Here is a 20,950-nt window from a genome sequence, read left to right as displayed (position 1 = left end):
GCAGAACCACTCTAGAGCTCCGGCAGGACGATCCTGCTGGGGAAACTTCCCTCACGGAGGGGGAAATCGTCGCCATCGTCATCACCAACACTCCTCTCATCGGAGGGGACTCGTCACCATCAACATCTTCATCAGCACCATCTCATCTCCAAACCCTAGTTCATCTCTTGTAACCAATCTCCGTCTCGCGACTTCGATTGGTACTTGTAAGGTTGCTAGTAGTGTTGATTACTCTTTGTAGTTGATGCTAGTTGGATTACTTGGTGGAAGAGTTTATGTTCAGATCCTTGATGCTACTCATTACACGTCTGATCATGATTATGATTATGCTTTGTGAGTAGTTACTTTTTTCCTGAGGACATGGGATAAGTCATGCTAATGATAGTCATGTGAATTTGGTATTCGTTCGGTATTTTGATATGTTGTATGTTGTTTTTCCTCTAGTGGTGTTATGTGAACGTCGACTACATAACACTTCACCATTATTTGGGCCTAGAGGAAGGCATTGGGAAGTAATAAGTAGATTATGGGTTGCTAGAGTGACAGAAGCTTAAACCCTAGTTTATGCGTTGCTTCGTAAGGGGCTGATTTGGATCCACTAGTTTAATGTTATGGTTAGACTTTGTCTTAATTCTTCTTTCGTATTTGCGGATGCTTGCGAGAGGGGTTAATCATAAGTGGGATGCTTGTCCAAGTAAGTGCAGTACCCAAGCGCCGGTCCACCCACATATCAAACTATCAAAGTAACGAACGTGCATCATATGAACATGATGAAACTAGCATGACAGAAATTCCCGTGTGTCCTCGGGAGCGTTTTCCCTCCTATAAGACTTTGTTCAGGCTTGTCCCTTGCTACAAAAGGGATTGGTACACTTTGCTGCAATGTTGCTACTTTTGTTACTTGTTGCTTGCTACGAATCATCTCACCACACAATCACTTGTCACCGATAATTTCAGTGCTTGCAGATATTTCCTTGCTGAAAACCACTTGTCAGATCCTTCTGCTCCTCGTTGGGTTCGACACTCTTACTTATCTAAAATACTACGATTGATCCCCTATACTTATGGGTCATCAAGACTCTTTTCTGGCGCCGTTGCGGGGGAGTGAAGCGCCTTTGGTAAGTGGAACTTGGTAAGGAAACATTCATATAGTGTGCTGAAATTTATTGTCACTTGTCACTATGGATACTAATCCTTTGAGGGGCTTGTTCGGGGTATCTTCACCTCGAACGGAAGCTCGAATGGTTGCTCCTCAACCTGCTGCACCTACTGAAAATATTTGCTTTGAATTTCCTTCGGGTATGCTTGAGAAACTGCTGGCTAATCCTTTTACACGAGATGGAACATCACATCCAGACTTGCATCCGATCTATGTAGATGAAGTTTGTGGTTTATTTAAGCTTGCAGGTGTGCCCGAGGATGAGGTCAAGAAGAAGGTCTTTCCTTTATCTTTGAAGTATAAGGCGTTGACTTGGTATAGGCTATGTGATGATACTGAATCATGGGGCTACAATCGGTTGAAATTGGAATTTCATCAAAAGTTTTATCCTATGGATTTAGTACATCGTGATCGAAACTATATTTACAATTTTTGGCCTCGTGACAGAGAAAGCATCGCTCAAGCTTGGGGGAGGCTTAAATCAATGCTATTTTCATGCCCCAATCATGAGCTCTCGAGAGAAATTATCATTCAGAACTTCTATGCTCGGCTTTCTCATGATGATCGCACCATGCTTGACACTTCTTGTACCGGTTCTTTTGTGAAGAGAGATATTTAATTCAAATGGAATTTATTGGAGAGAATTAAACGCAACTATGAAGATTGGGAGCTTGAAGAAGGTAAGGAGTCATGTATGAATTTCACGTTTGATTGCGTTAAATCCTTTGTTGAGACAAATACCTTTAGTGATTTTAGCGCTAAGTATGGACTTGACTCTGAGATAGTAGCTCCATTGTGTGAATCTTTTGCTGCTCATAATGATCTCCCCAAAGAGAAGTGGTTTAAATATCATCCTCCTTTAAAAGTCAATGTAGTTAAACCCACTCTAGTTGAAGAGAAAGTCATTGCCTATAATGATCCTGTTGTTCCCAGTGCTTACATTGAGAAACCACCTTTCCCTGTTAGGATAAAGGATCATTCTAAAGCTTCAACTGTGATGCGTAGAGGCTATATTAGAACACCTACACCCCGTGAGCAAATTAGAGTTGAACCTAGCATTGCTATTATCAAAGATCTTCTGTCTGAGGAAGTTGAGGGACATAATATTCACTTTTGTGAAGATGCTGCTAGAATTGCTAAACCTCACGCTAGAGACAAACATAGGTTTGTTGTTGGCATGCCTGTAGTTTCTGTTAAGATAGGAGATCATTGATATCATGGTTTATGTGACTTGGGTGCTAGTGTTAGTGCAATACCTCAATCCTTATACGATGAAGTCAAAGATGAGATTGCACCTGTTGAGATAGAACCTATAGATGTCACTATTCAGCTTGCCAATAGAGATACTATCTGCCCTGTGGGAATTGTTAGGGATGTTGAAGTCTTGTGTGGTAAAACGAAGTATCCTGCTGATTTCTTCGTTCTTGCTACCGCACAAGATAGCTTTTGTCCCGTCATATTTGGTAGACCTTTTCTCAATACTATCAATGCTCATATTGATTGTGAGAAGCAAACTGTCACTGTTGGCTTTGAAGGTGTGTCACATGAGTTCAATTTATCTAAGTTTGGTAGACAACCTCATAAAAAGGAGTTGCCTAGTAGGGATGAAACTATTGCCTTAGCCTCTATTGTCGTGCCTCCTACTGATCCCTTAGAGCAATACTTGCTTGAGCATGAAAATGATATGCATATGGATGAAAGGGATGAGATAGATAGAGTTGTCTTAGAACAATATCCTTACCTTAAGAATAACTTGTCTGTTGAACTGCTTGGGGATCCGTCCCCACCAAAGGGTGATCCTGTGTTCGAGCTTAAACAGTTGTCTGATACTCTTAAGTATGCCTATCTTGATGAAAAAGAGATATATCCTGTTATAATTAGTGCTAGCCTCTCAGAGCATGAAGAAAAGAAGTTACTAAAAACTCTGAGGTAGCACCGTGCTGCTATTGGATATACTCTTGATGATCTTAAGGGCATTAGTCCCACTCTATGCCAGCACAAGATCAAAGCTGATCCTGATTTCAAACCAGTTGCTGATCATCAAAGGAGATTGAATCCTAAGATGAAAGAAGTAGTGAGAAAAGAAATACTAAAGCTCCTGGAAGCGGGTATTATCTATCCTGTTGCTCTCAGCGATTGGGTGAGTCCGGTGCATTGCGTTCCTAAGAAGGGAGGCATTACCGTTGTCCCTAATGATAAGGATGAGTTGATCCCACAGAGGATTATTACTGGCTATAGGATGGTGATTGATTTTAGGAAGTTGAATAAGGCCACTAGGAAAGATCATTACCCTCTGCCTTTTATCGACCAAATGCTAGAAAGGCTGTCTAAACACACACACTTCTGCTTTCTAGATGATTATTCTGGTTTCTCCCAAATACCAGTTGCACAATCTGATCAGGAAAAAACCAGTTTCACCTGCCCTTTCGGTACCTTTGCTTATAGACGTATGCCTTTTGGCTTATGTAATGCACCTGCCACCTTTCAAAGATGTATGATGGCTATATTCTCTGACTTTTGTGAAAATATTGTCGAGGTTTTCATGGATGACTTCTCCGTTTACGGGTCTTCCTTTGATGATTGCCTCAGCAACCTTGATCGAGTCTTACAGAGATGTAAAGACACCAATCTTGTCTTGAATTGGGAGAAGTGCCACTTTATGGTTAATGAAGGCATCGTCTTAGGACATAAAATTTCTGAAAGAGGTATTGAAGTCGATAAGGCTAAGGTTGATGCTATCGAGAAAATGCCATACCCCATAGATATAAAAGGAATAAGAAGTTTCCTCGGTCATGATGGTTTCTATAGAAGGTTCATCAAAGACTTCTCTAAGATTTCTAGGCCTCTTACCAATCTCTTGCAAAAGGATATTCCTTTTGTTTTTGACGATGATTGTGAGGAAGCCTTCGAAATACTTAAGAGGGCTTTGATAACTGCACCTATTGTTCAACCACCTGATTGGAACTTACCTTTTGAGATCATGTGTGATGCTGGTGATTATGCTATTGGTGCTGTTCTAGGGCAAAGAGTCGATAAGAAGTTGAATGTTATTCACTACGCTAGTAAAACTCTAGACAGTGTCCACATAAACTATGTTACTACGGAGACGGAATTTTTAGCAGTCATGTTTGCATGTGAAAAGTTCAGGTCTTACGTAGTTGATTCCAAAGTCACTATTCACACTGATCATGCTGCTATTAAGTACCTCATGGAGAAGAAGGGCGCTAAACCTAGACTTATCAGATGGGTTCTCTTGCTAGAAGAATTTGATTTGCACGTTGTTGACAGGAAGGGTGCTGATAACCCAGTAGCAGATAACTTGTCTAGGTTGGAGAACGTTCTTGATGACCCACAACTTATTGATGATAGCTTTCCCGATGAGCAACTGAATGTCATCAATGCTTCACATAGTGCCCCGTGGTATGCTGATTATGCAAACTATATCGTTGCCAAATACATACCACCTAGTTTCACGTACCAGCAAAAGAAGAAATTCTTCTTTGACTTGAGATACTACTTTTGGGATGATCCTCACATTTATAAGGAAGGAGTAGATGGTGTTATTAGATGTTGTGTACCTGAACATGAACAGGGACAGATCCTACAGAAGTGTCACTCCGAGGCCTACCGAGGACACCATGCGGGAGATAGAACTGCATAAAAGGTATTGCAATCAGGATTCTATTGGCCCACTCTCTTCAAGGATGCCCGTAAGTTTGTCTTGTCTTGTGACGAATGTCAAAGAATAGGTAATATTAGCAAACGTGAGGAATGCCTATGAACTATTCACTTGTCATTGAACCATTTGATGTTTGGGGCTTTGATTATATGGGACCTTTCCCAAAATCCAACGGGTATACTCACATTTTAGTTGTTGTTGATTACGTCACTAAGTGGGTAGAAGCTATCCCCACTAGTAGTGCTGATCACAACACCTCTATCAAGATGCTGAAAGAAGTTATCTTCCCTAGATTTGGAGTCCCTAGATATCTAACGACCGACGGTGGTTCACACTTCATTCATGGTGCTTTCTGTAAAATGCTTGCTAAGTACGATGTCAACCATAGAATTGCGTCTCCCTATCACCCTCAGTCCAGTGGTCAAGTAGAGCTAAGTAATAGAGAGATTAAACTGATTCTGCAAAAGACTGTCAACAGGTCTAGAAAGAATTGGTCTAAGAAGCTCGATGATGCACTGTGGTCTTATAGAACTGCCTATAAGAAGCCCATGGGCATGTCTCCGTACAAAATGGTGTATGGGAAAGCATGTCACTTACCTCTTGAGCTAGAGCATAAAGCTTATTGGGCAATCATAGAGCTCAACTTTGATTTCAAACTTGCCGGTGAGAAGAGGTTATTTGACATTAGCTCGCCTGATGAGTGGAGAACTCAGGCATATGAGAATGCCAAGCTTTTCAAAGAGAAGGTTAAGAGGTGGCATGATAAGAGGATAAAAAAGCATGAGTTCAATGTAGGTGATTATGTCTTGCCATATAACTCTCGTTTAAGATTCTTTGCACGCAAACTTCTCTCTAAATGGGAAGGTCCCTATGTTGTTGAGGAAGTATATCGTTCCGGTGCTATCAAGATCAACAACACGGAAGGTAATTGTCTGAGAGTGGTAAATGGGCAGAGAATCAAGCATTATATCTCAGGTACTCCCATAAATGTTGAAGGCAATATCATCAATACCATAACTCCGGAAGAATACCTAAGGGACATTTATCAGCCTGTTTCAGATTCCGAAAACGAAGAGGTATGTGATTCGGTAAGAAAACATAGTCCAATTCCAATAGGAAATTTTCTCCGTTTTGGAATATTAGAAAAAAATACAAAAATTGGAAGTAGTCCGGAAAGTGTGCGAGGAGGCGACAAGCCTGCACGGTGCGGGCCCACCCCTTGGCCGCACCGTGAGGGCTTGTGGCCACCTCGTATGCCTCCCGGACTCCGTTTTCGTGCAGGGTACTCCTTCTGGTCTGGAAAAAATCATTATATATACTTCCGTTTGGTCTGATCCCTGCATCACGCAGATTTCTTCTGTTTTTCGTTTCGAGCCTGTTTTCTGCCGCAGATCTAGGTCAAGATGTCGTCCCAGGAATTTGTGGGGGGAGAACAACCTCCGTCAAATCTATGGGGAAGTTCATGCTGATCTGAAAAGGATGGAGGTCATGGAGGCTAGAGAGAGGCTACCTAAAGAAAACAAGTGCGAAGTCAAGGAGAAGGATCAGGCATCGGATGAAGTGCAATCTGTGCTCAACAAGGAAGAAGTTGAAGGAGTGATTTTCCTCGAACCCTACCTACACCTACTATCTCCATCCTTGATTGAACTCTTGAGGTTTTGTGAAACAACTCGTGCTCGCAATACTTGTCTCACTCGTGAAGTTGTTTTGCTGGAAAAACATATCGCAGATCTCCAAGGCATAAATCAAAGATTAATGGCCCTCTTGGAGTCAAAGATTGCAACAACTCCACCACCATCATCACCAAAGGAAGACAACTGAGCATTGGTATGGGCAACCCCCTTGGCTTGTGCCAAGCTTGGGGGAGTTGCCCCGGTATCGTATCACCTTCACATCTTTTTGCCTTTACCTTTGTTTTAGTTTTCCTTTTCAGTTTTGTTTTTCTCTAGTAGTTTAAAAGTCTTAATGTTTTAGTCTTGAGTTTTGCTTTGTGTCACCTCCGATGTATTCTTGCTCGTGACCCATATAATAAAGAGTGCCTTAGTTGAAGGGCTTTGCCTCTTGCCATGATCAAAAGAGTGAGAATAGAACAAAAGCATGAAAGATCATGTAATGGTCTTATGGGAAGTGATGGCTTCACATATAAAAAGAATGAGGATTGAAACTTGTCGAGGGTAGGCAAACGTAGACCTTGGTCATTGTTGCAATTAATAGGAAGCGATAAGGAAGGAGAGGTTCACATATAAATATATCATCTCTGACACCATCTATGATTGTCAACACTCACCAAACTATTGCATGCCTAGAAGTAGATGTGTTAGAGCATATATCTCCATATGTGGTTTTGGTAATTGATGACAATTCCTATGGACTAATGGTTGCCTTAAGTTATATTTATAGGATTTGTCCACAGGCACTTCTTGAAGTCCATTTGTTGGGTTCAAGGAGTTTATATGTTGACCAAGATGTTATTCAAGGTATTATCCAAAGAATGGTCAAAGAAACACTAGGTTGATCAAGATCTCAGACAAAGAGTAAATCAATATGATCAACACACAAAGCGTATAAGATGTACCGAGAGGGATCAAGTGATCCCATGGTATGGTAAGCATTGTCCATTACGTGTTTGTGTACTAACCCATGGTCTTTGTGAGACTCCTATGTGGGGGTTAGGTGTGTTTCCATTGGGCTTGCGTCAAAAGGAAGATCTCATACAACCCATGAAGGATGACGTCAAGTGGTGATCGTCATCAAGATTGTGGTGTGCAAGTTCAAGTGGATCAGCACGAATACATCATTGAAACTATTGTCAATGATCATGTGTTGATAAAGACAATCTCATGTGCTAACAAGGACAAGATCACGATAAGCATTCCTGAGCACTACATGCTTGATCCTTGTGGATGTTCACATGGTGGACATGACAAGATCAAGATAAGCATTCTTGAGCACCACATGTTTGATTCTTGTGGATGTTCACATGATGGACAAATGAAGATAAATACATAAGCTAGGCTTTCCGCATTGTGTATGGGAAAGCTACTTGAAGACTTCATCATGTATTGCTTTCAACTTGAGCCAAGAAGGAACAACAACATCAAGCTCAGTTGAAAGGGCTAACTCAAAAGTATCAGTTCCTTTGACGTTAGTGGTGCGGAGTGATGATCAGCGAATAAAAGTATACACTCAAGTATGGATCATCAGTACTCTTTTATGATTCTTGAGTCCTTAGGGATCCTGCACTATTAAGAGGGGATCACAGGTTTTTGCGATGAACTTTCTCAAACTACAACTTCACTTTCTGCTCAGACCACATCTCCACTGCTTTGCTGTTGTCTGAAAACAGAACCAGTGCCTCGGACATCCGGTTTCCTCCGGACGTCCGAGGGCCGGACGACCGACTGCCTCGGAAATCCGGAGCCCTGCACCAGAAGAACATGAGCTCTATAACTCGGATTTCCGGCTCCCTCCGGACGTCCGAGGGCCGGACGTCCGACCCCCGTCGGAAATCCGGAACCTACCACCAGTAGAATTTGTGTTGTATAACTTGGATTTCTGGTACTCTCCGGACGTCCGATCACTGTTTATTTCAAAATAGTTTCAGTCGTATCTACAGGCCTCGGACGACCGACCGCTGTCGGACGTCCGACCCCTCGCGAACGCCCGGACTTCCGACAACTGTCGAATGTCTGGATCCTGTGTAACTTAAAGTGTCCGCAGTATTTTTTTAGTGATATCTACAGGCCTCGGACGACCGACCCCTGTCGGACGTCCAACCCCTCGCGGACGCCCGAACTTCCGGCAACTGTCGGACGTCCGAACCCTGTGTGACTTAAAGTACCTCCAACGGCTGGATTTCACTCCACACTATAAATACCCCCCTCCCACTTCGTGAGAGGGTTGCCCAACATAGCCTTGTCCTCATAAGAACACATTTCCACCTCACACACATTTGCTCACTCCAAATCTTAGATCCCAAGAGCATTTGTGAGCCCCTTTGAGAGTTGTTCCAATCAAAAGATAGATCGTCTCCCTCTCCTTCTCTCAACCCAAGCTATTTGTGATTTGAGCAAGTTTTGAGCATTCCCCGTGATCTTGTTACTCTTGGAGGTTGGAGACTCCTAGGCGGTAGGAGTTCTTCGGAGAGGAATCAATCCGTGTGATTTCCCCCGGAAAAGTTTGTGAGGGTTTGGAAGCCACCTCAAAGGCTTACCACTAGCGGTTGAGAAACGCCTTCGTGGTGTTATCTCAAAGGGAGAATAGGGTGAGCCTTCGTGGCGTTGGTGTGCCTTCGTGGTAACATCCACCTCTCTAACGGTGACTAGCTTCCCTCCAAGGAAGTGAACATCGGGATACATTTCGTCTCAGTGACCTTGGTTATCCTTAACCCTAACTCCTTACTTGTGGTTTACTTGTGCTACTTGAGCATACATACATTGCATATTGTTTGTGCTCATTATGTTGTGTTGGCTATCTCTTGTACAAGATTAATCATTCAAGCATACCCTCTATATCCACACGTTCACACTTGCAGCTTTTGATATATTGTGTGATATAGTGTGATCTAGTATCTTGTGTCGTTCACCTACTTGTCGTGTGATATAGCTCAAGTAAGTTTGTGTAACTTACTTGTGATTGTTAGTAACTGTATTGTGTCCATCTTGGTAGATCGTGTTGTTGATACACGTTGCAGTGCCTAGTGCATTTAGGATTTGTGCTTGACAAGTACCCTCTTAGTTTATTTCCGCATTAGGTTCAAGCCAAATCCGAAGAAGTTTTTAAATAGCCTACTCACCCCCTCTAGGCGTCATCGAGGTCTTTTCAATTGGTATCAGAGCGAGGTCTCTCTTTAATTAGGTTTCACGACCTAGAGAGTATCGATGTCACTACTGGATTAGTGCACAATGGCATCTTTGACTTTGATGGCACAAATTATACCCTATGGAGAATTCGTATGGTTCAGCACTTTCGGGCCATGGGCCCAAATACTTTACGAATTGTTCTTGTAGGGATTGCCGACAAAAAGGATGATGCATCTTCATCTACTAATGAAATGTATCTTGATTGTGAGGCTTTTCTTGCCATTCATCGAACCATAAGTCCTGAAGTGTTTAAGTCTATCTCGACTTGCAAGTCAGCTCATGAAGTTTGGACTAAACTTGAAGATATATATGGTGGGTCCAATCTTGATGAAGACGGTATTATGATGAAGGAGTTGGTGCATGAGCTCTTCACTCTTTTCGATCTTAAAGAGTTCACCACTACTTCCATATCCGATTGCTTGCACACCTCAGCATCTTCAATCTCACAAGGTAATGACATGGTGAGTGAAGAAATATATGTTGATGAAAATTTCATAGCCTCTATGGACACGAGCATATCTAGCACCACACATAGTGTAAATTATTGTGCTGATAGGTCATGCATTTCACCTAAAGATTCCTCGACAAATGTCTGCGGTGATATGACTGCTTCCTCGTGTCCTCTTGATCAAAATATCTTGTTTCTCCTTAGTTGCTCTATGACTAATCATTTAAGGGAAATCAAGAAATATGAAGTACTTTTGACTAATGAAGAATCTGATTCACCAAAAGAATCGTCATCAACTCCTCCAGTTCACATGTGCCTCATGGCAAGAGGTAATAATGAGGTATCATCTTCCCTGTGCAATAACGATGATATTGCGATGAGGATGATGATGATGACTTGACTGAAAATATCTATGTGATCAGTAAAATTCTTCATAAAGCTAAAAATAATGCTCTTCAAAGGTTCCAAGATGTTCTTGCTTACTTTGAAAATTGTAATGATTCACTTAATCATGAACAAGCTAAAAGTGAACAACTTGAACATGAACTTGAGAAGAGTCATCAAGCATGTAGAGACTTAAGATCTTAAAAAGGAGAGATTGAAGTTGCTCATGATAAACTTAAAAGGGATTTTGAGGTCCTTCTCCTTGAATGCAAGAATGTCAAGGGAGAGCTCGTCAAAACCTCTAAGATATTTGAGGAGCTTCAATCTACTCATGAGAAGTCTCTAGTCGCTACTTACTCCTCTCATATTGTTGATGATACTTGTACATCTAACCCTATCTTTTTTGAAGTATCAACATTGAAGGAGAATGTTGAGCTACGTGCTCAACTTGATTTACTAACTAGCAATTATGGGAAGTTGGAAGAAAACCATGTAATGCTCACAAGCTCTCATGCCGATCTTCTAACATCCCATAATGTGCAAAAGTTAGCTCATGAGGCTATCATCACCAAGGTAACATCAAGTGAGCCTCATGTGGACAATGGCTCTACTTCTAGTCAAAGTATTATATTCTCATGTGCTAGTCCTCGTAATTCGTCTACTCATAATGTTGCTACCTCGTGTGATGAATTACTTTCCTTGCCTTGTTGCTCTAACATTGAAGCTTACACTTCCTCTAGTACTTGCATTGATACTAACCGTGCAGAGGAAATCAAAGAGCTCAAGGCCCAAGTCACTTCCTTGAAGAAAGACTTGGAACAGTGTCATGAAGGGATGCCCACACTCAACAACGTCCTGTGTGAGCAAACATCTCCGAATGACAAAAATGAGTTTGGAGTAAACTCAAACAAGAACGAGAGGGGCCTAGAACAAGTCAATAATTCGGCCAAAATCATTTGCTTCAAGTGCAAAGTTAATGGGCACCATGTTAGATCTTGCCCTCTGAAGACGAAGTCTCAAAGTCACAAGCAACAAGGGAAGCAGCCACAAACTCAATCACATATTCAGCTACAAGTTGAAGGAAGGCCTCTTCCCAATAAGACCCAAGCCAACACTCCCCGAGGTGAGAAATCAACTGGGAAGAAAGCAAAGGGTAGATGTTGCTACTTATGTCGTGAGAAGGGTCACGCCGCTTCGTCTTGCACAAAAGGTAACTTATCAAACCCAATCACTATTGATGATATCTATTCCCTTGGGAAGGATAAGGTTGGCAATGTGTTTGCCAAATTTGTTGGTACTCAAAATGGTATCAAGAAAAGAACCATTTGGGTTCCCAAGCCTATTGTGATTAACCTCTTAGGATCCAACGTAGTTGGGGACCAACAAGCTCAAATTTGATCAATAGGTGACTATGGAGGACATTAGAGACTTGGATACATAGTGAAGAATTAAGGGGTCTTCATCATTCATATTATCTCAAGCCAAGTCATTTGGATTATCGAGTTTCTATCTTATATCCAACGTGCCTCCTTACGGTAACCTATACTTAAACTATTTACATTGTTAGGTGCTTGCCCCTTTGCATGTTGTGGTTTTGTACCTTGCATGCGTCTGTATATGGTGTGCTTCCAACTTGCTTATCTTGAGTAATCGAGTATGTGTATGTTGGTTTGCACATCATGTACATGTGAGTCTTGTATTGAGCCTATTTGCATCTTGTCTGTATTTTTGTTGGCTCTTGTGAGAGATTAATGGATTATCCCATTGTGGGGGAGTGATGTGCTTTGCACACCTCACAATCCTATAAATGTGTATACATGGGGAATACCACTTAGTTTTGATGTTTCAAGATTATCTAGTGTCTATGTGGTATGTCTTACTCATGAGAAATTCAAATTCTATATGGTCCATTAAGTATCTCTTGTTGGTTTTAATTTGCCACTTATTAATGTTATTGGTTTATCACATTATGGGGGAGTAATATGCTATGTGCATATTACAAACCTAGAAAATGTGTACATTTGACGTATTGCCACTTAGTGTTGATATTGTAAATTATCTTGTTCCTAGGTGGCATGTTAGCTCTACAAGTGTCATTTGCTTGCGTTTTATGGGTAAAGATGATCTTGGATATATTTGTGATCTACCGATGAGTATAATTTCAAAAATACTTCCTGTCTTTGACAATTGGTATTCCCGTCATGTGATTGGAATTGATAATCATCTTTACATTGGATTTTGTGTTTCGTTTGTCTTTCTTGCCTCTTATGAATCTATTTTTAACATGTCTAGTGTGTTTATATATATAGAGAAAATGATGATCCCATCGTGTGCGTTTTGTATTCAAATGCAAATTCTATATAATGCACGTCCCTTGGGGGAGCTATCCTATTCTCTTTGAAAACACTCTCTTTATTCACCCATCATAAAATCATTTGATGCCCATCAAGTGTGTGTTGATGGGAGGCAAGTCTTGCTCTTTATGATGCTTTGTGCCATCATGAAAATTTGTAGAGGGCTTTGTTTGTTGGAACCTAGCTCTCTCTTAGAAACTAGATACCTCGTGTTTGTTTTCCTTCAATTGGTTTCTTGTTGCCTTCTATTTGGCATGTGTCAATGGATATCTCATTCCTTGATGTATCTTTTAATTGATTTCTTTCAAGTGATAGTTCTTTTGTTTTAGGATCTTATTATCACTTGATACCTTGTCTTTTGATGACTTATCAACTTTGTGTTGAGTTGATTCTTGAGAGTCTTGAGCATGCGTATCTAGCTACTATATACAACTTCTTTTGCTTGCTTTCCTCCTTTGACCCAATATATAAGGGAAACTCCACCCTGTCATAATTTGGCTAAGGTGTGCATGAAATTCAAATTCATATCTATATGCACATATGTGTGTGGAGTTTGTCCTATGCATTGCTGGTTTTCTAACTCTTTGGTCCCAATGAGTTTGGGCACCATTTTGTTTGTTTTTGTTGTTTGAGGAACAACTGGAGATGCATTGGATGCTCGGCTCACCTATAAGGAAGATGTTGAGACCATGTGATTATTGGAGCCAAGTTAGGATGATCAAAGAACAACTATCTACTACATCAATCCAATGTTGTCTCGGTAACAAGTATCCACTTCATGCATTCTTTTCTTGCAAAGGACCCAACCTGTCTTTTCTTTTCCAGGTTGCATCATGGCATGAATCTCTTGATTCGTTCTTGTAGTACTTGTTTGCTTTCTCAAAGCATCCGAACGATGATGTCTTACTACCAGTTGGGATGTCTTTGATGCTCGTATGTTGGAAGTTCATATTATACAATAAGAAAATATTAGGCCATGTGCTATGCTTCCAAGCAAAAGATCTCATTGATATATTTATGACTTCCCTTTTGGATATCTAGTTTTCTTCCTTCTTGTAACCATTTCATGTGTACATCCTTCTTTGTGGATATATATATCATCATGATTGTCTTCTACTTAGAATCTTTCACACATGAGAGAAGTTACATCTCTAATTGATATCCTCTTTTCTTTCACGTCCATCGCTGCATTTCCTTTTTCAGTTTTTGGTGGCAATGTGAAAGGATTTGTTTTGAGTGAGTATCTTATTTTCCTACATCTTGATGCACTCTTTGGCCGTGAAGATTATTTTTCCTCATGCTTGTCTTGATGAGGGTTTTGCCATTTTCAATTAGTATCCCTCCTCTTGACAAGGTTCTTACTTCCTATCTTCACAATGGGTTGTCACAAGCGTTGGTTCTTATTTTGTTTATTAAGTAAGCTTGTGAACCCATTTTCTAGTATGTGTGTGTGGGAATGATATGTCTTGCACTTTGTGTCTCATTTTATCAAGACTATGTTGATGAGTAATGCTCATCCTTATCTTAGTCTTCTCAAGTGCTTTGCCATGACTCATACACATTACTTTGTTTGAGCCTATTCTTAAGTTGCTTCTATTACATGTTGCTCAACCATTTGTTTTGTGCAATTGATATGCTTAGTGTCTCATCTATCCTCTTGCACTCGTTGTGTGTTTTATAAATTCTGGGGGAGCAACGATCCTATTTTGTGCACCTGTGTCAAATACAAAAAATCTCATATTAGTGCACAAATCATGGGGAGCTTCTCTAGTTTTTGATAAAGCACTATGTTGCCTCTATCATAATATCTTTTATTCACGTGGTTTGAAGGACCATATGATTGTTTGTTCCATCTGGAATCTTTTGATTGCTTGCCTCTATCTTTGTATGTCTTTGTGGCATACGATTCTTTTATTTGCATTTTTTGGGTCCTCAATATAGTTTGTTTTCTTCCAACTACTTATCATTGTATTTGTGTATTTTTCTGCACTCATTTGCTGAGAAGTGCACAGTTTTGGAGGACCACCTACTATATTTGCTTTCTAAACTTTTCGTCCATTTTGGCAATCGATGCCAATGGGGGAGAAGTTTAGAGAGTTTACTTTGGATATGTTTAGAGGGTTTTGCCTTTATTCCGTAAGCATTTACATCTTGCTCGCATGCATTATTACCTTGTATGTGTGCGCTTGGTTATGCTTATTTCCTTATATAATCTCTCTTGAAGTGGTTGTCTTCAATTACCAAAATGGGGGAGATTGTTAGAGCATATATCTCCATATGTGGTTTTGGTAATTGATGACAATTCCTATGGACTAATGGTTGCCTTAAGTTATATTTATAGGATTTGTCCATAGGCACTTCTTGAAGTCCATCTGTTGGGTTCAAGGAGTTTATATGTTGACCAAGATGTTATTCAAGGTATTATCCAAAGAATGGTCAAAGAAACACTAGGTTGATCAAGATCTCAGACAAAGAGTAAATCAAGATGATCAACACAGAAAGCGTATAAGATGTACCGAGAGGGATCAAGTGATCCCATGGTATGGTAAGCATTGTCCATTACGTGTTTGTGTACTAACCCATGGTCTTTGTGAGACTCCTATGTGGGGGTTAGGTGTGTTTCCATTGGGCTTGCGTCAAAAGGAAGATCTCATACAACCCATGAAGGATGACATCAAGTGGTGATCGTCATCAAGATTGTGGTGTGCAAGTTCAAGTGGATCAGCACGAATACATCATTGAAACTATTGTCAATGATCATGTGTTGATAAGGACAATCTCATGTGCTAACAAGGACACGATCAAGATAAGCATTCCTGAGCACTACATGCTTGATTCTTGTGGATGTTCACATGGTGGACAGGACAAGATCAAGATAAGCATTCTTGAGCACTACATGCTAGATTCTTGTGGATGTTCACATGATGGACAAATGAAGATAAATACATAAGCTAGGCTTTCCGCATTGTGTATGGGAAAGCTACTTGAAGACTTCATCATGTCTTGCTTTCAACTTGAGCCAAGAAGGAACAACAACATCAAGCTCAGTTGAAAGGGCTAACTCAAAAGTATCAGTTCCTTTGACGTTAGTGGTGCGGAGTGATGATCAGCGAATAAAAGTATACACTCAAGTATGGATCATCAGTACTCTTTTATGATTCTTGAGTCCTTAGGGATCCCGCACTATTAAGAGGGGATCACAGGTTTTGCGATGAACTTGCTCAAACTACAACTTCACTTTCTGCTCAGACCACATCTCCACTGCTTTGCTGTTGTCTGAAAACAGAACCAGTGCCTCGGACATCCGGCTTCCTCCGGACGTCCGAGGGATGGACGATCGACTGCCTCCGAAATCCGGAGCCCTGCACCAGAAGAACATGAGCTCTATAACTCGGATTTCCGGCTCCCTCCGGACGTCCGAGGGCCGGACGTCCGACCCCCGTCGGAAATCCGGAACCTACCACCAGTAGAATTTGTGTTGTATAACTCGGACTTCCGGTACTCTCCGTATGTCCGGTCACTGTTTATTTCAAAATAGTTTCAATCGTATCTACAGGCCTCGGACAACCGACCGCTGTCGGACGTCCGACCCCTCGCGGACGGACGGACTTCTGACAAGTGTCGGACGCCCGGATCCTGTGTAACTTAAAGTGTGTGCAGTATTTTTCAGTGATATCTACATGCCTCGGACGACCGACCCCTGGCGGACGTCCGACCCCTCGCGGACGCCCGACCCCTCGCGGATGCCCGGACTTCCGGCAACTGTCGGACGTGCGGACCCTGTGTGACTTAAAGTACCTCCAACGGCTGGATTTCACTCCACACTATAAATACCCCCCTCCCACTTCGTGAGAGGGTTTCCCAACACAGCCTTATCCTCATAAGAACACATTTCCACCTCACACATTTTCTCACTCCAAATCTTAGATCCCAAGAGCATTTGTGAGCCCCTTTGAGAGTTGTTCCAATCAAAAGATAGATCATCTCCCTTCTCTCAACCCAAGCTATTTGTGATTTGAGCAAGTTTTGAGCATTCCCCGTGATCTTGTTACTCTTGGAGGTTGGAGACTCCTAGGCGGTAGGAGTTCTTCGGAGAGGAATCAATCCGTGTGATTTCCCCCGGAAAAGTTTGTGAGGGTTTGGAAGCCACCTCAAAGGCTTACCACTAGCGGTTGAGAAACGCCTTCGTGGTGTTATCTCAAAGGGAGAATAGGGTGAGCCTTCGTGGCGTTGGTGTGCCTTCGTGGTAACATCCACCTCTCTAATGGTGACTAGCTTCCCTCCAAGGAAGTGAACATCGTGATACATCTTCGTCTCAGTGACCTTGGTTATCCTTAACCCTAAATCCTTACTTGTGGTTTACTTGTGTTACTTGAGCATACATACATTGCATATTGTTTGTGCTCATTATGTTGTGTTGGCTATCTCTTGTACAAGATTAATCATTCAAGCATACCCTCTACATCCACACGTTCACACTTGCAGCTTTTGATATATTGTATGATATAGTGTGATCTAGTATCTTGTGTCGTTCACCTACTTGTCGTGTGATATAGCTCAAGTAAGTTTGTGTAACTTACTTGTGATTGTTAGTAACTATATTGTGTCCATTTTGGTAGATCGTGTTGTTGATACACGTTGCAGTGCCTAGTGCATTTAGGATTTGTGCTTGACAAGTACCCTCTTAGTTTATTTCCGCATTAGGTTCAAGCCAAATCCGAAGAAGTTTTTAAATAGCCTATTCACCCCCCCTCTAGGCGTCATCGAGGTCTTTTCAAGATGTTGGACAAGGAAGACAACGTAATGAATTGTGTTTGCTTGGCTCTGAACAATGTTATATGATTAGAGATCCCTTAGCATGTGATGATTGCTTCCACCTCATATTAGCCAAACCCTCCCGCACCAAGTAGAGATACTACTTGTGCATCCACAGACCTTCAAACCAGTTTTGCCCTGAGTGTCCACCATACCTACCTATAGATTGAATAAGATCCCTCAAGTAAGTTGTCATCAGTGCAAGCAATAAAAATTTCTCTCTAATATGTATGATCTATTAGTGTGTGGAAAATAAGCTTTATACGAACCTGTGATGAGGAAGACATAAAAGCAACAGACTGCATAATAAAATTCTTTATCACAGGAGGCAATATAAAGTGACGTTCCCCCGCACTAAGAGGACACACATCCAAACCTCAAAAGCGCATGACAACCTCTGCTTCCCTCTGCGAAGGGCCTATCTTGTACCTTTACTTTTAGTCCCTGAAAGAGTCATGGTGATCATCACCAATTCCTTATTTCTCCTTTATCTTGGCTAACGTTATATGCTTGGGAAAGATCTATATTCATATGTCAACTTGGAGGTAGGCATTCATGAATTATTATTGTTGACATTACCCTTGAGGTAACCAGTTGGGAGGCAAAACTATAAGCCCCTATCTTTCTCTGTGTCTAGCTAAAACTTTGATCTCATGAGTACCACGTGAGTTGTAGCAATTGTAGAGAACGAAAGAATGGTTGAGTATGTGGATTTGCTTTACAAGCTCTTACTTGACTCTTTCTGATGTTGTGATAAATTGCAATTGCTTCAATGACTAAAGGCTATCGGTTGTTACTTCTCGGTAAGGTTCTTGATTCATACTTTACTTTGTGAAGGAATTATCACTTTAGCATGAGAGATTATATGTTGGTATTGCTGTTCTGATCTTGATCATGATGCATGCATGTTCGTATCTTGTTTTGTCGACACCTCCCTCCCTAAACATGTGGACATATTTATTGAGCTTGGCTTTCGCTTGAGGACAAGCGAGGTCTAAGCTTGGGGGAGTTGATACGTCCATTTTGCATCATGTTTTCATGTTGATATTTATCGCTTCTTTGGCTGTTATTTCACTTCACGGTACTATTCTTATGCCTTTTCTCTCTTATTGTGCAAGGTTTACATGAAGAGGGAGAATACCGGCAACCGGAATTCTGGTTTGAAAGTGGAGCAAAGTTGAGATACCTATTCTGCGCAACTCCAAACGCCATGAAAATCAACTGGGATTTTTTTCCCAATATAAAAAAATACTGCGCCGAAGAAGTGCCGGAGGGGCACCAGGGGGGTGCCCACAAGCCTGCACGGCGAGGCCACCCCCCAGGCAGCGCCATGGGGGCTTGTGGGCAGCCCACTGGCCCACTGGCCCCCCTCTTTTGCTATATGGAGGGTTTCGTCCAGAAAAAAAAATCAGAAGGGAGCTTTTTCGTGGTTTCGCCGCCGCCACGAGGCGGAACTTGAGCAGAACCACTCTAGAGCTCCGGCAGGACGATCCTGCCGGGGAAACTTCCCTCACGGAGGGGGAAATCGTCGCCATCGTCATCACCAACACTCCTCTCATCGGAGGGGACTCGTCACCATCAACATCTTCATCAGCACCATCTCATCTCCAAACCCTAGTTCATCTCTTGTAACCAATCTCCGTCTCGCGACTTCGATTGGTACTTGTAAGGTTGCTAGTAGTGTTGATTACTCTTTGTAGTTGATTCTAGTTGGATTACTTGGTGGAAGAGTTTATGTTCAGATCCTTGATGCTACTCATTACACGTCTGATCATGATTATGATTATGCTTTGTGAGTAGTTACTTTTTTCCTGAGGACATGGGATAAGTCATGCTAATGATAGTCATGTGAATTTGGTATTCGTTCGGTATTTTGATATGTTGTATGTTGTTTTTCCTCTAGTGGTGTTATGTGAACGTCGACTACATAACACTTCACCATTATTTGGGCCTAGAGGAAGGCATTGGGAAGTAATAAGTAGATTATGGGTTGCTAGAGTGACAGAAGCTTAAACCCTAGTTTATGCGTTGCTTCGTAAGGGGCTGATTTGGATCCACTAGTTTAATGTTATGGTTAGACTTTGTCTTAATTCTTCTTTCGTATTTGCGGATGCTTGCGAGAGGGGTTAATCATAAGTGGGATGCTTGTCCAAGTAAGTGCAGTACCCAAGCGCCGGTCCACCCACATATCAAACTATCAAAGTAACGAACGTGAATCATATGAACATGATGAAACTAGCATGACAGAAATTCCCGTGTGTCCTCGGGAGCGTTTTCCCTCCTATAAGACTTTGTTCAGGCTTATCCCTTGCTACAAAAGGGATTGGGCCACTTTGCTGCACCGTTTCTACTTTTGTTACTTGTTGCTCGCTACGAATCATCTCACCACATAATCACTTGTCACCGATAATTTCAGTGCTTGGAGATATTTCCTTGCTGAAAACCACTTGTCAGATCCTTCTGCTCCTCGTTGGGTTCGACACTCTTACTTATCAAAAGGACTACGATTGATCTCCTATACTTGTGGGTCATCAAGGTCATCTAACTTGTTTTTACTGGGTATGCTTGTGATGTGATATGACCAATGACATGATATGATATATTGGATGTATGAGATGATCAAGTTGTAATAGTTAAATATTGACTTGCACGTCGATGCTACGGCAACCGGCGGGAGCCATAGGGTTCTCTTTAAATTTATTTTGCGCTTGCAGATGCTCTTGCTATATCGCTAGGTAGTAGCTTTAGTAGTAACAACGTAAATAGCACGACAACCTCGATCGTAGCAAGATGATGGAGATCATGATGACAGAGATCATGGTGCGTCGCTGGTCAGATGGAGATCATGCCGGTGCTTTGGTGATGGAGATCAAGAAGCACAAGTTCATGGACATATCATGTCACTTACGATTTGCATGTGATGTTAATCCTTTTATGCACCTTCTTTTGCTTAGGACGACGGTAGCATTATAAGGTGGTCCCTCACTAAAATTACAAGATAAAATTTTGTTCTCCCCGACTGTGCACTGTTGCCTCTTGAGCTTGCGTTGGTTTTTCCCTTGAAGAGGAAAGGGTGATGCAACACATGAGTAGTAAGTATTTCCCTCAGTTTGAGAACCAAGGTATCAATCTAGTAGGAGAATCAAGCCAAGTGTCTAGAGTACGTGCGCAAACACAAACAAGCTTGCACCCAACGCTATAAAGGGGTTGTCAATCCCTTCAAGATTGATTGCAAAGTGAGATCTGAAG

The sequence above is a fragment of the Hordeum vulgare genome, chromosome 2H (genome assembly GCF_904849725.1).
Source record: "Hordeum vulgare subsp. vulgare chromosome 2H, MorexV3_pseudomolecules_assembly, whole genome shotgun sequence".
NCBI lineage: Eukaryota > Viridiplantae > Streptophyta > Magnoliopsida > Poales > Poaceae > Hordeum > Hordeum vulgare.
Note: the sequence above shows the minus strand (reverse complement) of the source record.